The sequence below is a fragment of the Canis aureus genome, chromosome 10 (genome assembly GCF_053574225.1).
Source record: "Canis aureus isolate CA01 chromosome 10, VMU_Caureus_v.1.0, whole genome shotgun sequence".
In the NCBI taxonomy this organism is placed as follows: domain Eukaryota; kingdom Metazoa; phylum Chordata; class Mammalia; order Carnivora; family Canidae; genus Canis; species Canis aureus.
The window spans coordinates 11687164-11699448 of NC_135620.1; the positions used below are offsets into that span (position 1 = coordinate 11687164).

General features: G+C 40.1%; 2 protein-coding genes and 1 pseudogene across 3 annotated transcripts in view; all 3 read left to right on the plus strand.

Annotated features, from left to right (window-relative positions):
• The window catches only part of LOC144321974 (uncharacterized), a 215455-nt gene that overhangs the window by 171648 nt on the left and 31522 nt on the right, over positions 1-12285 (plus strand). The window lies entirely within an intron of this gene.
• Positions 1-12285, plus strand: part of PRR16 (proline rich 16) — a 537790-nt gene that overhangs the window by 81023 nt on the left and 444482 nt on the right. The window lies entirely within an intron of this gene.
• On the plus strand, positions 10272-11947 carry LOC144321583 (cytohesin-3-like; annotated as a pseudogene).

Below are 12285 nucleotides of genomic sequence, written 5' to 3' on the forward strand. Positions count from 1 at the left end.
AGCCAAACAAAAACTTCTGTGAGCCAAATTTGGCCTAAGTTGGACCAGTTTTTTTTTTATTTATTTGTAAAGATTTATTTATTTTAGAGAGAGAGATGAGTGAGAGGAAGGAGAGGAAGTGAGTATCTTAATCAACCCTGAGATCGTGACCTCAGTCACAAGCAAGAGTCAGATGCTTAACTGACTGAGCCACACAGGAGCCCCTGGACCAGTTTTCAATTTGTCCTGTTAAACCAGTATATCTAGGAGTGGGCTTTATGATTGTTAGTGCTAATTATCTGTGGTCTCAGCTCAGTCTAATACGTGACTGATTTACATAGAATAAGGCCTTAAAATCTTTTCCTAACAAAGATCATTAAGCATCTGCTACAATGTTAAGAAGCAACAAGAAATCTGATTAATTCTCTGATAGTTTTTTTGGGAGTGGATAATACTGTATGGACCACAAGGTCATTTAATGTATGTGATAAAAATGCAAATTAGTTCCCTGTAATCACCTGTTAAAGACAGGGAAGAAAACCATTGGAAAGTAATCAGTATGAAAAAGAGAGGGGGGAAAAAGAATGGTCTTAGAGAAAACAGTGAGAGTAAGAAAGAATGCAAGGAAAGAGAAAGGGTAGATGATCCTACAGTGAGGGTTGAATGTTCTAAGAGTATTAGAAGAAAACTTTCTGCTACATGGTATAGCAGAGCTGATTTTTGTGGTCCTGGCAATGGTTGAGTGTGAAATCCGTAGTTCAATTTGTGACTCCAGCATTATGCCCATGAGCATGGGCAAATTTTCTTAACACTGTAAACCTCAGTGCTGTCATGTACAGAACTGAGATAACAATATTATCTACGTTATGGTGTTTTTTATAAGAAGCAATTTTGGTGACTATTTGTAAAGTGCCTAGAACAGTATCTGAGGTGTTATAAGCAGTCAGTACATTAAGCTATAGTTAACAGTGATGATTTTACATCAGTGAATTTCTTTACCAAGCTTCAGTTTTGTTGTCCATTTTGTTTTTCAAAACAGCCCTCCTTTCTTATGGCTTTCTGAAGAATTCTGAAGTTAAGGAAATAATGTGTGTGTGTGTGTGTGTGTGTCTAAGCTTTTCTTAATGATATCTATCTAAAATCAGAATTTCGGTAGTTTGTGTCACTGTGTCACTCTGCTTTTGGCATGGTTCTTTCCACATAATTATTTTGTATGTTTAATTTCGTAACGCAGGAACCCAGAGAACTGAAAGATCAGGTCATTGTTTTGCAATGTTTACTTTCTCTACTAGCTTCTAGGTTGCGTAATTCTGCACAGGCATTCAATTTGGAATGATTAGTTCAGTGGTTAATTACAGATCTGCCTTGGGTAGAGAATTTTATTTCTGAGGTTTACTGATCCTGGCAAAGTTCAGACCGCTGCTGGATAGCAGTGATTGAGCCTCTAAGTGGCATTTCTAACAGTAATAAAGGAGTTGTCATGAATTGTTTCAGAGGATTTTTTCAGTGAATTTGTCTACTTGGTAGATTCATTAAATTCTTTAATTATTTAATTTCCTTTTAAAGAATATATGTAAGCTCCCCAGAAAAACACTCTTCTTACCTAATACCTGGCAAAGTAATTTTAACTCCCTAGTGATATATCTTCATTTGGAAACACTTTTATCGGGCGGGGGTGGGGGTGACTGGGTGGCAGGCACTGAGGGGGGCACTTGACGGGATGAGCACTGGGTGTTATTCTGTATGTTGGCAAATTGAACACCAATAAAAAATAAATTTATTATTAATAAAATAAAGGAAACATGCCACAAGTTTCAAAAAAAAAAAAAAGGAAGCACTTTTATCAGTCTTTCATTTTTTTTTTAATTGGAAAAGATCTTGAAAGCTTTATTTCTAGAGCAGTTTTAGGTTAACAAAATTGAGGAAAGTTCCAGAGATTTCCCTTATGCCCCCTGCCCACTCATTATCAACATCTGCCACCAGAGAGGTACATTTGTTTTGTTTTGTTTTGAAGATTTTATTTATTCATGAGAGACACAGAGAGAGAGGCAGAGACACAGGCAGAGGGAGAAGCAGGCTCTCTGCGGGGAGCCTGATGTGGGACTCGATCCCAGGACCCCGGGATCACAACCTGAGCTGAAGGCAGACACTCAACTACTGAGCCACCCAGGTGCCCCCCAGAGCAGTACATTTGTAACAATTTCTGGACCTACGCTGACATACCGTAATCACCAAAGTCAGTAGTTGGCAGTACGGTTCACTCTTGGTGTTGGTATATTCTGTGGTTTTGGACAAATGTGTATAGACACATACCCATTATTATGGTATCTGACTGTTTTCAGTGTCCTATAAATCCTCTTGCTCCCCTTAATCATCCCTTCGTTCAGGGTAGTGGAGGGGGAGGTGGGTGGGCGGGGTGACGGGCACTGAGGGAGGCATTTGGCAGGATGAGCACTGGGTGTTATGCTATATGTTGGCAAATTGAACTCCAATAAAAAAAAAAAAATTTAAATCATCCCTTCCTTCAGCCAACTGGCAACCATAGATGTTTTGACCTTCTCTGATTTCTCCCTTTTCCAGAATTTCATAGGGTTTAAATCATAAGTTTGTAGCCTTTTCAGATTGGTCTGTTTCATTTAGTAACATGCATTTAACTTTCTTCCATGTCTTTTTATGGGTTGATAGCTCATTTTGTTTCAGTGCTGGATAATATTCCATTGTTTGGATGTACCCCAGTTTATTTATCCATTCACCTCCTGTAGGAAGTCTTGGTTGCTTTTGGGTTTTGCCAGTTAAGAAGAAAGCCAATAAAAACAAACATGTGCAGGTTTTTGATTGGATATGTTTTTTCAGCTCTTTTGGGGTAAATACTAAGGGGTGCATTTGCTGGGTTGTATTGTGAGAATATGTGTATTTTTATAAGAAACTGAAAAGCTAACTTCCAGAGTTCTTCCCTTTTTAAATACATGAGTTTAAAATAGTTTTTTTATTTTCCTAAAGAATTGTGAAGGGATCCCTGGGTGGCGCAGTGGTTTGGCGCCTGCCTTTGGCCCAGGGCGCGATCCTGGACACCTGGGATCGAATCCCACGTCGGGCTCCCGGTGCAGGGAGCCTGCTTCTCCCTCTGCCTATGTCTCTGCCTCTCTCTCTCTGTGTGACTATCATAAATAAAAAAAAAAAAAAAAAAAAATTGTGAAGTTATTTTGCAACTGCAAAGAAAGTGATGCTTTCCTCCTTCTCTCCTTCTTCTTTCCTTTATCCCTCCCTCTTCTCCTTCTCCTAAAAGGACCTATTTCCATCACCCATTCAAATCAAAGGGTTGACCTGTGGTTTGCATTGCATGAATAAAGCATGATCCCTTTGAACTTCATTTCCTACATTATGATCGGCTTTCTTGCTTTTCCTTTTAGTTCTTGCCTACTGATTTTAGTAGATTCTCAACATTGTGGTCCAGTTTCTAAAATTGTCATCTTAAGTTAGAAATATGTGTCATAATAGTCTATCCAAAGTATTAAGAAAAGCAGAAATTCAGTGACATGAAAACTTGAAGAAAAAGAAAATTGACAAAGTCTGATAATGATAGGATTGGTTCTTGTCAGGGCTATAGGTACTTCTCATTACCATTTTACCTATTTCTAGAAGTGGAGAGTAATTTTGGAGGTAATTATGATTTCATGCCCTTAGTACTTACATTTTGTCAATTTTTCAAAAAGTCACTTTTATATCAAACTAAAAACAAGGCTTACTTAATCAGTAACAGAATTTTATTTTTTATTTTTATTTGTTTAAGATTTTATTTACTTACTCATAAGAGATACACAGAGAGAGAGAGAGGCAAAGACACAGGCAGAGGGAGAAGCAGGCTCCATGCAGGGAGCCGGACGTGGGACTCGATCCTGGGTCTCCAGGATCAGGCCCCGGGCTGAAGGTGGCTTGCTAAACCGCTGAACCACCAGGGCTGCCCAGTAACAGAATTTTAAAAGAAAATTATGGCTTCCTATATTATCCATATGCCAATTTGCCAACTTTCAAATGTGACTTTCATTCTTTCTCTGAATTTTGACATGCACATACTACAGTATGTTTGTGTATAAATACATATATAGTTGAGCCTTGTTATTTGTGGATTTTGTGTGTGTGTGAATTCACCTGTCTGCTAAAATTTATTTATAAGCCAATGCCCCCACGTCACACTATTTATGGTACTTTTGTCTTGTACCTATACAGAGAGGGAAAGGTGGGGGGGCACTCACTTTGCCTTATGATTTCAGCTGTCATACTGTAAATAAGTATCCATTTCACAGTCCATTTAGTGGCAATATTTTTCACGTCTATACTTTTTCTTGACAATTTCGCTGTTGAATGTGGCCTCCTCTAGTGCTGAAATACTGTCTAGGGTTCCTTAGTGCACGAAGGTTCTCATGTTCCTTGTGAAGAAAATGTGTATGATAAGCTTCATCCAGGCATGAGCTAAAGGGTTGTTGACCACGAGTTCAACAGCAAGGAATCAACAATATATATGAAATAAGATGCTTTTAAACAGAAACATACATGAAATAAGGTTATGTATTGATCAGCCGAGGAAAATATGGGTGGAGGCTTGTCAGAACTTAACCCTGTGTTTCCCCTGGGAGCAGTAATTCATTATTCACTAACTCTTTACAGTGACTTAATAGGCCATGACAACCACAAATGGTGAGAATTGACTATATATAACTCACTGAGGTTTTAAATATATATGTCTATATCTACTGCATATATACCTGTTAGCATATATAAACACAGGCGTACTGTATATACGTGTGTTTGCTTTTCACAAGTTCCCTGGACACACTACCCAAGTCTAAGGACTATTGATTTATTAGGATGTGGAGTTGAAGGAAATAAGACCGAACAGTTTAGATTCACTTGGCTAATAAATGTGACCTAGCATTGTTACTGTTTGTTGAATAGCAATTCTGGCAATAGAATCAATGTATTATTTTAGTAATAAAGCCTTTTCCTGGGAGTTAGCCTCTCATATGCCTGGGGTTTCTCATTCCCCCTCATTGCTGTCATTTTCTTTGCCAAGTCACTTACATCGGTTTTCCTCAGCTGGATTTCATTTGCTAACAGTAGCTGCTTACATTATGTCTTAAGCTGGGAAGTGATGATACCATCAGGGAAAATGAAGGGTAGCCATGCCACCTGTAGGACGTACTGGCTTCTTAGAAAGGGTTAGCAAAGCAGTGTGCCATGCCTAGGGACTGTTTACCCCTCCTTGATGCAGAAATCACAGATGTTCAGTCCACTTGTACCTCCTCCAGGATTGTCTTTTCTTTTTCACATTCAAGAAGTTGCCTTATCCTTTTATTTTCATTATTTTCTATTTCCCAGTTAGAACACATAGGTAGATATTTATTCAGTTTTCTCTTTATCTGTTACTCACTGCCAACTATGTGTTAGGCATTGTGTGAGACAATGGGACATACAACATTTCTATTTTCGAGTGGCTTTTAGAGTGGGAGAAAGAGCAGGTAAGCCAGGAAATAGGTGATTTGAAGTAGGCTTCAGGTTATGATGGAAATAAAGCAAAGGAATGGAATAGAAAGTCAGCAGGACTGGAGCAGGAAGAGGATTGCTTCTTTAATATGTTGACTAGGAGAGAGAGAGAGAGAGAGAGGGATTTCCTGAAAGAAAGTTTGGACTTGGGTCTGGATGTGAAGTAATATAGAAATGGCTTGTCAGTACACGCAATATTTATCTTCATTGTGCTTTTTACAATTATCCTGATTGATTTTACTTGGTAACTAGTAACAACAGAAATGAGTCTACCCAAAGACTTTTCACGTCTACTAGGGGTAATAATTAATGAATTTTAAAACACTGTAGTTCACAATAGAAGGGGACATGTGCCGCAGAAAAATTTTTTTGAGGAAAGTGATACTGTTTCCCACTACTGTTACTCATTTATGCATGCACAAATTCATTGTCAGAAAGGCTTCTGGAAAATGTGGTTTTAATTAAACAGATTTGAGGGAGTGATTGGAAAGTGGCTGTCTGGATGGAAGAATTAACAGTCTGGGCATATAATGCATACTTAGATGGTAAAAAGTCATGAATATCAAGTTAGTTTTTATTCCTATTTCTACGGAAGTAAAATGATCACAGTTGTTCATTAAGGCATTTCTACTTCAATACAGAAGGATAGTTGGAGGAGACAAGAAACTGCAGGAATATTTCCACATGGTTATTGAAAAAGTTCTGAGAGGACTGAACATCACAGGTGAAATGAGCCCTGAAAGAAGGGAATAGATAGAAGCAGTGATATTTGGGAGTAGAAGTAAAAGGCCTAGTATTGGCTTTAAGTTTAAGAAAGCTGAGTGATTTTGTCAGTATGGTACATGAACTATTAAAATATAACAGGAAAATGTTTGGAAAGTTAAATAATGCTTTAGTTGTGAGACTCTGGAACTACTAAGATGGGAACACTGTCGTCAGGATAAATTAGAGTTTCCCTTTGCCTATAATTCCAGGAAGAGACTTTAGAGAATTTCTATCATTTTTACTCTAAATGTTAGATGGAATTCACCAAGAATGCAAGACTGATTCAACCTTTAAAAATCAATTAATTTAAAAAATGAATGTAATCCATTACATCAGATTAAAAAAAAAAAAACTCTTATGGCTGCAGTGGCAACAGAAAAATCATTTAACAAAACCCAACACATGTTCTTTTTTAAAAAATTTTATTTATTTCATTCATGAGAGACACACAGAGAGAGGCAGAGACACAGGCAGAGGGAAAAGCAGGCTCCATGCAGGGAACCTGATGTGGGACTCAATCCCGGGACAACAACAACAACAACAACGCCCTGGGCCGAAGGCGTCGCTAAACCACTGAGCCACCCAGGGATCCCCTCAAATCACATTCTTGACAAAAACTTCCAGCAAACTATGAATAGAGAGGAACTTCCTCAACTTGATAAATAGCATTTTCCTACAAAAACAGAACAGAACAAAAACCTGTAGCTAACATTTTACTTAATAGAAACTAGGTGATTTCTCCCTAACATTGAGAACAAGACAAGGGTGTCTTCTTTTACCACTCCTGTTTAACATCATACCAGATGTTTTGAGTAAAGCAATAAGACAAAACAAAGGAAATAAAACTGTCCACAAATTACACGATTGCCTATTTAGAAAATACAAAGAATTTACAAAAATACTCTTGGCACTAATCATCGATTATAGCATGGTTGCACAATACAAGGTTTACATACAAAAGTCAGTTGCTTTCCCATGAACCAGCAATGAACAATTAGTAATTAAAGACACAAAGTATTTAACACTTCAAAATGACATGCTTAGATACTAATCTAACAAATGTTGCATAAGGCGTAGTTGTGAAAAACTATGAAGTTCTGATGAAGGTCTAAATAAATGGAAAGCTATTCTGTGTTTGCAGTTAGAAATACTCAATATTGTTAAGATGTCCCTTCTTCACAACTTCATGCAGTGATTCAAATGACATCCCAATTAAAATCATAGCATGTTGTTTTGTGTATGTTGATCAACTGATTCTAAAGATTATATGAGGGGCAGCCCCTTTGGTTCAGCTGTGTAGCGCCACCTTCAGTCCAGGGCCTGATCCTGGAGACCCGGGATCAAGTCCCACGTCAGGCTCCCTGCATGGAGCCTGCTTCTCCCTCTGCCTGCGTCTCTGCCTCTCTTTCTCTGTGTGTGTCTCATGAATAAATAAATACAATCTTAAAAAAAAATAAAGATTATATGAAAAGGCCGAATAAAAGGACTGGCATTATCTGACTTTAAGACTTGCTCTGAAGCTACTGCAATCAAGACAGCATGGCAATGGTGACAGAATAGATCAGAATAGAATAGAGAGCCTAGAGAGACACCTGCCACAAACAGTCAGTTGCTCTGTGGCAAGGAGCAACAGCAGTTCAATGGAGAATTAATAGTCCTTTAAACAAAGGATGTTGGATCACCTGGACCTCCACATGCACAACAACAGCAAAAACAAAAAGCATAAACACAGATCTTACATCTTTGACAAAATGTAGCTCAAACACTGTCATCAACCTAAATGTAAATGTAAAACGTTCACAATTTAAACATTTAAATTACTACAAGATAACACAAAATTCAAGGTCTACATGACCTTGAACTTGATGAGGCATTTCTACATATGACACTGTAAGAATAATCTATGAAAGAAAAAATTATAAGTTGGACCTCATTAAAATTAAAAACCTTACTCAGTGAAAGACACTTTTAGGAGAATAAAAAGACAACCATAGACTAGAAGAAAGCATTTACACAAACAAAACTGATGATGGACCTTGGATTAAAACTATGTAGAGAGCATTTAAAACCCTAAAATAAAATAATAAGGAAAAATTCATATAAAGGGTAAAAGATCTGAACAGACATATTACTAAAGATGGACAGATGGCAGATAAACACCTGAAAGACACTCATTAGGGAATTGCAAAAATGAAACAAAGAACTACCAGGAAACCTCTATTAGAATTGCTAAAATCCAAAAAATTAACAGTATCACGTGCTGATGGGGATGTAGAGCAACAAACACTCTCATTCATTGTTGGTGGGAATGCAAAATCATACAGCTACTTTGGAAGACAGTTGGGAAGTTTATTTTAAAAAATAATCATAATTTTGCCATAGGACTCAACACTCCCACATCCTTGCTCAAGTGAGTTGAAAGTTATATCCACCCAAAGATCTATGCAAATGTTGATAGAAGCTTTATTTATAACTGCCCCAAACTGGAAGAAACCATGTCCTTCTGTAGATGAGTGGATAAAAAAAACTCTGATTCATCCCACATAATGGGATGAAAAGAAATAAAAAAAGAGGTAGGGGGCCAGGGTGGCTCAGTCAGTTCAGAGTCCAACTCTTGATTTTGGCTCAGGTCATGATCTTGGGGTTGTGAGATCCAACCCCTACGTTGGGCTCTGTGCTCAACACTAAGTCAGCTTGGGATTCTCTCTCCCCCTTTCCCACTGCCCCTCTCCCTGATCATACATGCTCTCTCTCTGAATAAATAAATAAAATCTTTAAAAAAAAAAAAGAAATGAGGTATCAGACTATGTAAAGACATGGAGGAACTTTGAAGGCATATTGCTAGGTCAAAGAAGTCAGTTTGATCAAGCTACGTATTGTAAGATTCCGAGTATATAACTTCTTGGAGAAGGCAAAATTGTTGAGGGAAAAAAAAACTATGGTGGCCAGTGGTTCAGGAAAGTGGAGTGGATGAGATGTGGATTTTAGGGCAGTAGAACTATTCTATATAGTATTGTCATGGTGGATACAAGACATTATACTTTTTCTCTAGAACTGTATAGCACAAAGAAATCATTCTTTAAACTGTAGCTGTGAGTTTATAATATGTCAGCATTAATAACGTATTAATATTGGTTCATCAGTTACAGTAAGTGTGCTGTACTGATGCAAAATATGAATATGGGGGATTATAAGAAGTAAAGAGGTGGTGTATGGAGACTCTGTACCATCTGCTCAGTTTTCTGTAAACCTAAAACTCTACAAAATAGTCTGTAATGTTTTTCTAAAGCTGATATTAGGTACTTACTAATTTTGTTCTGGTTTTTACCATTTGGTGTACATAATGAAATTTCATGATGAAAATGATCACCAACAAGCACTATAGAGAAACATTGGGATGCCTTGTGACTTTGTGTAAGATGATTTGTTGAGTTAAGGATTGACTACAGTGGCCCATCAAGTGACCAGAAGGTGTTTCGTGCAAAAGCAGAGGCTCCTGGCTGGCTCCGTCAGTAGAGCATGCAACTCTTGATCTCAGGGTCATAAGTTCAGCACCAAGGTGGATGTAGATATTACTTTAAAAAAATAAAATAGCACAGAAGAGACTAGTGACTCCAGAAGGGAAAACAGCATATGTTGAGTCATGAAGATGTTAGTAATTGTGTGATAGGACAGTGACTCTATAGGCAGCAGCTCATGATATGGGGAGAAAGTTTAATGTTCATGAAAGTTAACATTTTAGCACAGAATGGAGGTAGAAAGTTGAATGAATGTTCAATTTCGACTCACCAATCACCAGCCACTGGGCATCAAAACATATTTAGTATCTTTAAGTAAAAATACTTAAAAACAATTTTTCTTCCTTCAGTTATAATGCTAAATGATCAATAAATATGTCATACTTTTCTTGGATTACAATCTTCTAACGATAGATTATAGTAATACTGTTTAAGATCAAGCTATGTGGCCGAGCTGCCCGGCGGCAGCGGGTGCGGCCTCAACATGGACGAAGGCGGCTGGGCAGTGGTGGCGTGGGTGGCGGCGTGCCTGATGGCCTCTCATTAGAAGACAGAGAAGAACTTTTAGACATTAGTCGAAGAAAGAAGGAACTTACTGATGACACTGAGAGGCTGAAATACGAAATTGCCGAAGTGATGACTGAGATTGACAATCTGACTTGAGTGGAGGAGAGCAAAACTGCACAGAGGAACAAGCAGATAGCCATGGGGAGGAAGAAGTTCAACGTGGACCCTGAAAAGGGAATTCAGTTTCTAATAGAAAATGACCTGCTGCAGAACTCCCCAGAAGACTAGCCCAGTTCCTGTATAAACCAGAAGACCTAAATAAGACCGTGATTGGGGACTATCTGGGTGAGAGGGATGACTTTATTTATTTATTTATTTTTTAATAAATTTATTTTTTATTGGTGTTCAATTTACCAACATACAGAATAACACCCAGTGCTCATCCCGTCAAGTGTCCCCTCAGTGCCCGTCACCCATTCACCCCCACCCCCCACCCTCCTCCCCTTCCACCACCCCTAGTTCATTTCCCAGATTTAGGAGTTTTTATTATGTTCTGTCTCTCTTTCTGATATTTCCCACACATTTCTTCTCCCTTCCCTTATATTCCCTTTCACTATTATTTATATTCCCCAAATGAATGAGAACATATAATGTTTGTCCTTCTCCGATTGACTTACTTCACTCAGCATAATACCCTCCAGTTCTCCAGGAGTTTGTCCAACTCCGTGAGTTTGCTGATCTGAACCTTGTCCAAGCCTCAAGGCTGTTCTTGTGGAGCTTTTGACTTCGGGGGAGGCTCAGGAGATGGACCGCAGGATGGAGGCGTCCGTGGCCCGCTATTGCCTGTGCAACCCGGGCGTCTTCCAGTCCACAGACACCTGCTATGTGCTGTCGTTCGCCATCATCACGCTCAACACCAGCCTCCAACCACAATGTGCGGGACAAGCCCGCAGCTGAGCGCTTCGTCACCATGGACTATGGCATCGGCGAGGGAGGGGATCTCCTGGAGGAGCTGCGCCGAGCTTGTACGAGAGTATCAGGAACGAGCCGTTTAAGATCCCCGAGGATGATGGCAGCGACCTGACGCACACGTTCTTCAACCCTGACCGTGAGGGCTGGCTCCTGAAGCTGGGAGGGCGGGTGAAGACCTGGACGCTGTGGTTCATCCTCATCGACAACTGCCTCTGGTACTTGGAGTACAACCGACAAGGAGCCCAGGGGCATCGTTCCCCTGGAAAACCTGAGCATCAGGGAGGTGGAGGACCCCTGAAACAGAACTGTTTCGAGCTTTATAACCCAAGCCATAAGGGCCAGGTCATCAAGGCCTGTAAAACGGAGGCGGACGGCCAGTGGTGGAGGGGAACCACGTCGTGTACGGATCTCTGCCCCGAGCCCCGAGGAGAAGGAAGAGAGCATGAAATCCATCCGAGCAAGCATCAGCAGGGATCCCTTCTAGGACATGCTGGCCACGAGGAAGAGGAGGATTGCCAATAAGAAATAGATCCCTCCTGGCCGGAACAGGTGAAAGTGGAAGCCGAAATCCCGCAGCAGAAAGTTGACTGGGAGCCTCCCCCGTCAGACACCCTGGGCCCCACCTCGCCCTCCCGCCGCCTCCCCGGAGGAGCGGCACCTGCACCGGGCGGCGGCTTCACGGAGGCGCCGCTCTGGGGTCGCCGAGGGCAGGGCCCGAGCTCCGAGGGGCCCTCTGTGCGGGGCCCACCCGCACGTCCCAACGCCGCCTCCGCGGGCAGGACCTCGTGCCCCGCGGGCCACACGCGCGCTCCCGTGGCTGTGTTCACCGTTCTAGAAGCCGCCGTTTTCGATCAGGACAAGAAAGGAAAAGCTACCACTTTTTTATTAAGAGTTTTTTCTCAGATATATAGGATTATAGCTTTTATATGCCTTTTTATATTCTGAAATTGTAAGGAAAGATACTTTCTAACAGCATTTTTAGAATGGCAGCTATAAACAGAAC